Source organism: Rhincodon typus, chromosome 35 (genome assembly GCF_021869965.1).
Source record: "Rhincodon typus isolate 14 chromosome 35, sRhiTyp1.1, whole genome shotgun sequence".
NCBI classification, from domain to species: Eukaryota; Metazoa; Chordata; class Chondrichthyes; order Orectolobiformes; family Rhincodontidae; genus Rhincodon; species Rhincodon typus.
In genome coordinates, this window is record NC_063366.1 from 3,745,679 (window position 1) to 3,752,100 (window position 6,422).

A 6,422-nucleotide genomic window follows, 5' to 3' on the forward strand; every position below is an offset into this window, starting at 1 on the left:
TCACAGAAGTAAAAACCCATTTATTTCTACTTAGAATCCAAGTTCTCAAATGGTAATAATATATTTCAAACCTGGATCCCACACTACACCCGCAAAAAAAAAGTATCTTTAAAAAAACCGTAAGTGCACCAAAATTACCTGTGCTTACCACCAAACACAGGCCTCTTCCACTCCCACCAAGTCCTCAAACCTACCAGGACCTCCCCCACAATGTGCCTAGTGCCATTGACCATGTGGCGACCGTCGCCTCACCTGCTGACGCCACTGATCTCGTCACCGACACTGGTCACGTCACTTACGATGCTGCAAACCATGCTGCTGCTGCCACCACTCACACTGCTGACGACACCGCTTCCATCGCCGACACCGAGGGTGCCGCCGATGCTGCCTACATCAAGGATGCCACTGCCAACGCCACTCCCGCCGCCAACATTAAGGACCATGTGGTCACCATCGCCTTACCCGCTGACGCCACCGATCTCGTCACTTCCTCCGACAACACCGATGATGACACCGTCGACACCGATGATCCCTCCGTTGACGACACCACTGACGCCGACACTCCCTCCGCCAACAACACCACTGATGCTGACGCACCCTCTGCTGACAATGAAACCAGACACTGACACTCCCCCTGCCAACGACACCACTGATGCTGACGCACCCTCTGTTGACAATGAAACGAGACACCGACGCTCCCCCTGCCAATGACAACACTGATGCTGACGCTCCCTCCGCCAACCACACCACCGACGCTGACGTTCCCTCCACTGATGACACCACCAATCCCGATGCTCCCTCCGCTGACAACACCACCAACGCCAACGTCGCCTCTCATGCCGCTGACTTTGCTGATGAAGTCACTAACTCCGCCCCCATACCCAGCTCCAACCCAGCCACCAGCTTTACACCCAGTGCCAGCCCTAAGCCCTGCCGGATCTTCACCATCCCCCGAGACATCCCCCTCACTGAGGACAAATGGTCAGTCCTTAGTAAAGGACTCACCTTCATTCGCCTCCGCCTACAAATCAATGAATATCGTTCACATTTGGACTTCGAACACTATTTCTGCCACCTCCGCCTCTGCACCTATTTCTTTAACTGCGAGTCTAACCCACTTCCACAGATCCCTTCTCCCGCCTCCAACACACACCATCCTCCTGGACACGACCTCAAGGCCTCCTACCTTCCCTCAACCTCTTCATCTCCAACTGCCGTCATGACATCGATCGCCTCAACCTCTTTGCCCCTCTCACTCACTCCAACCTCTCCCTCACGGAAGCTCCAACCCTAACCTCACCATTAAATCCGCAGCTAAGGGAGGCGCAGTAGTGGTATGGCACAATGACCTTTACATAACTGAGGCCAGGGGCCAACTCTGTGACATCTTCTCCTACTGCCCCCTTGATCATGACCCCACCCCTGACCACCAAAACATCATCTTTCAAACCATTCACAACCTCATCACCTCAGGTGACCCCCAACCCATAGCCTCCACCCTCATTGTTCCCAACCCCGCACTGCCAATTTCTATCTCCTTCCCAAATCCACAAACCCGACTGTCCTGGCCGACCCATTGTCTCCACCTGCTCGTGCCCCACTGAACTTATCTCCGCTTACCTTGACTCTATTTTCTCCCCCCCGTCCAGAAACTCCCAACTTACGTCCAGGCCACCACCCACACCCGCCACCTCCTCCAAAACTTCCAATTGCCTGGCCCTCAACTATGGACATCCAATCCCTATACATTTGTATCCCCCACGCGGATGGCCTAAAAGCCCTCCGCTTCTTCCTCTCCCGCAAGCCCAAACCTGTCCCCCTCCACTGACACCCTCACCCACTAAACCAAACTCGTCCTTACCCTTAACAACTTCTCCTTCAACTCTTCCCACTTCCTACAGACTAAGGGGGTGGCCACGGGAACCCACATGGGACCAAGCTATGCCTGCCTCTTAATAGGATATGTGGAACAGTCCCTCTTCTGCAACTACACTGGCACTATGCCCAACCTCTTCTTCCGTTACATTGATGACTGTATCGGCACCGCCTCATGTTCTCATGAGGAGCTTGAACAGTTCATCAACTTTACTAACACCTTTCACCTCAACCTCAAATTCACATGGACCATCTCCGATACCACCCTCTCTTTCCTGGACCTCTCTGACTCCATCTCTGGTGACCACCTTGAAACCGACATTTATTTCAAGCCCACCAACTCCCACAGCTACCTCGACTGCACCTCCTCTCACCCACATTCCTGCAAGAATGCGATCACCTACTCCCAATTCCTTCCCCTCTGCCACATCTGCTCCCAAGATGGGATGTTTCACTCCCACACATTCCCAGATGTCCTCCTATTTCAAGGACCGCAACTTCCCCCCTTTGGTGGTCCAAAATGCCTTCAACTGCATCTCTTGCGTGTCCCACACCTCTGCCCTCACATCCCCTCCCCCCAACAAAAACAAAGACCGAATCCCCCTGGTCCTCACATATCACCCCACCAACCTCCATATCCAACATATCATTCTCCGCCATGTCCGCCACCTACAATCCGACATCACAACCAAAGATGTATTTCCCTCCCCACCCCTATCTGCCTTTCAGAGGGACCATTCTCTCCGCAACTCCCTCGTCTGCTCGACACTCCCCACTAGCCCCACCACCCCCGGCACCTTTCCCTGCAAATGCAGGAAATGCTACACCTGCCCCTACACATCACCCCTCACCTCCATTCAAGGCATCAAACAAACCTTCCACATTAGACAGGGGTTTACCTGCACATCCATCAATGTGGTCTATTGCATCTGCTGCTCCCGATGTGGCCTCCTTTACATTGGTTAGACCAAGCAGAGGCTCGGAGACCGCTTTGTAGAGCACCTGCACTCTCACCTGCACTCTGTTCGCGACAAATGACAACACCTTCCGGTCGCGAACCATTTCAACTCCCCCTCCCACTCCCTGGGTGACATGTCCATCCTGGACTTCCTCCATATTGTTGTATAGGTAATGCACTCCCGACTCAAACAATGAATAAACTGAACAATGAGTTTGTAATAGCTTTTGTAAATCATTTTAACAGTTCTTTGGAAGATAATATAATACTCCACCTAAATTGTTAAGCACTTCCACATTATTCAATCTGATCACTGGAGGGTCAACTTCTGAATTTTCAATTTCTGATTCATTCTCAAAATTTTTTTTTGTTATTTTACTCTTTTTATTTCTTTTACCATTGTAAATACACTTCAGATCTGAGTATTCTCCTGTTATTGTATCATTTCAGGATGGCACACTTGCTGATTTTTCTTTCCGTCTGATATACCCTCTACGTAATGCACATCATTGATTTTTTTTTATTTAATAACGTCCACTGAACCTTGCTTTTGTTAGTTACCCACAGAAAGAAAATATACTAACATTTTGTCTCCAATAACAGCTCTTGTCTTTCTATCTGCTCTAGTTTTTATTATTTGTTGAGCAGTTCTCAATACTTACTGACCACCTCACATGCCTTGGTTAGTGTTTCTCAGAAATGTGAGATCAGACCTATACTCTCTAAGGTTTGGCTTACAAATCTTTGTTTAATTGAGGGGTTCTCTCACCTTGTGTTCACATATCAGTTCAAAAGGACTGACTGCTGTCCAATAATTGGGGTATCTCTGATAAACAAGCAGTAACAAGGGAATTCCTTTATCCCAATCATTAGGACATTCTTGGCAATAGCTGTAATCATGGTCCTCAAAGTTTGAAGACATCTTTCTAAAGCTCTTCGAGATTGTGGAAGATTTGCTGATGATGTGAATTATCTATTTCCCAAAACTGTTCATAAATTCTTTGAATATTTGTGACACAAAATTTGAATCTAGGTCTGATTGTAACCCATCTCTTGTAAAAATTGAATTAACTTCTCCAGTATTATTTTTGCCTTCATTTTCCCCAAAGGCATTGGTCCAGGAAATTTGTTAAAACATCTATAAAGGTACAATGACCACTTCTGGTTTTTAGGTCCTACACAATCAATCAAGATGCTGTTAAATGATTCTTCGAAAACTGGTATCAGCATTAAAGGCACTGATTCAATTGATAGTTTCTTCACAACCTGACTTGTAAGATATATCTGGCAAAATTTAATCATATCTCTATGTAATCCTGACCAATGTAACTGTTTTAGCCTGTGTTTTCCTAATTCACTAGCCTTGGAATTTTGTGAACCACTTGTGAAGTTTTGTTATGATACTCATCAGGTGGAATTGCACCTAATGGACAACTGCTCATTCCTCACCAACTAGAATTTGAGGTGGTCCCCAGTTCTTCATTAACACCTTAGCCTCATTCATTTTACCTTTGTCCTTTTTATTTAAGTTTTTGAAAATTGTGTCAGATAACTGTGTTTCCCAGTTAACACTCTTTACATAGACTCATCCTCTTCCTGTCCAATTCGACAATCCTGAGATCTAGTCACAACAGAGTCAGGAAATGATCCAGGATGTTCCTCCTGCAGGATCTCAGTTTCTTTTACTTCCACTAGTTGTTCCAATACACTTGGTGAGGTCAACATTTTTGAAACAGCCAGATGATACTTCACGATAAAATGAATTTAATTTTCTTTTAGGATTTGTTACATTACTCCATTTACTGAGTCACTCTTTAATCTAAAATGGGAACAGTTTGTAACTTCTGTGTATATCCCCAATTATTATCTCCTCCTTCATTTGCCTCTCTGGAATGCAACTCATTTCCTTAGCATCAGTGACTGACTTGATCCAGTGTCACTTAATATCACTATTGGTCTACCTCCTTATTTAGAAGTACCGTTCCCTTTGAAATTAAAGCATTCACAACAGATTCTCTTAATTAAATTGAGGGAGAATTTTCTTCACTGCCTTGAGTTACCTGTACCTTTCTGGCAGGTTCCAAGGGAAAATGCTCCACTTGTATGCCTGCAATTGCTTTAATACTCATTTTCTTCCCTAATGCATCCCTTTCTGAAGGTTCCTTCGGCATTCCTACTACTGAAATAGAACTGCCATTTAACTTCCAACAATTGGCTTTAGAGTGTCCATTCCTGTTACACTGGAAGCATATTATTTTCTTTACATTCAAGATTTTCTGTTTAATTACTTTTCTGTTTGTCCCAAAAACTAAAATCTTTTCCATCTTTTCTAATTTCCACATGACCTCTCTACATGGAAATGTGTGAAATACCATCCGGCAGAATGTTTGTTTCTTGGACTTTTAATACTTGATGTTCATCTAAATAAGTCTTATTTATGGGTTACTGGAAGATTGTTTCAGAATTCCTTCATAATCATGATTTCCCTCACATTCTCAAATTTTTTCTCTAACATTAATGTTTGCAACTCATGGTCCACATCATTTATTTCTTCCTTTGATAATTCTACAAATATCTCATTAGGTTCCTTAAAGTCCTAAATATTAATTGACGAGTTTCAGGGACAAGCTCATAATAATTGAGTTTTTTTCTTTTAACAGTCTTATAGTCTGCAGACTGTTCTGGCAGACTGATGTACACATTCATAGCTGTATCTATCAAGGCAATCGGTAACTTTATATCCAATCATCTTCTGGCCACCTCACCTTCCCAGCTAACTTTTGAAATCGGGTGAAATATCTTTCCACATTGTCCTTTCTAAATTTGGGCACTAAATACAGGTTTGCAGTTAAATCAAATTACATGTCAAAACCAGAATCATCCTCTGAGCTATCACCACTTATTTCTTCCTTTACTCAAAGCTTTTGTCTCACCAAGTCACTTTGTCTGAGTCCTCTTTCTATGAAGACTGAGCTTTAAAAATTCAATTTCTCTCTCCAATTCATTTTTTCTTTCTCATCTCTTTCATTTTCTTTGTTTCTCTTTATCCTCACTTTCCCTTTTCTCCTTTTTTCTATTTCTCCTTTGTTTTCTCTCATCAAGTCTTTATACTTCTCTTTCTCTAAGTCGTTTTTCATTTCTAACTGAATCATAGCTAATTCCAGCAGTGAAACATCAAGTTTAGGGCTTCCTCCTTTTAATGTTAAATATTGAGTAATTATTTTGAGTATTTCTTCCTGACAAGATCCTGCTTTTATTTCCACTTTCAAATGTATCTGCTCTCAGTATTGTCTCCATCAAAGATTGCAAATGATTCACTGTTGCATTGTCTACATCCAAAAAAATCTTAGCAACAATCAAACCCATTTGAAAGTCTAATCCATGTAACATACTTCATAATGCTCCCACCTTTATGTCCAGTGCCTCCACATACTGATTTCTTACAAAGATTCACAGAGTTCTCTTAAACCTAACAAATTCCTGTCCTGCGAAGAGTTCCCACTGTGTTATGATCCCAGTTAATGAAAATACTGGACAAGTCAGATCCCAGAATTGAATTTGCCATGATAAATAATGTTTTATTTTTGTA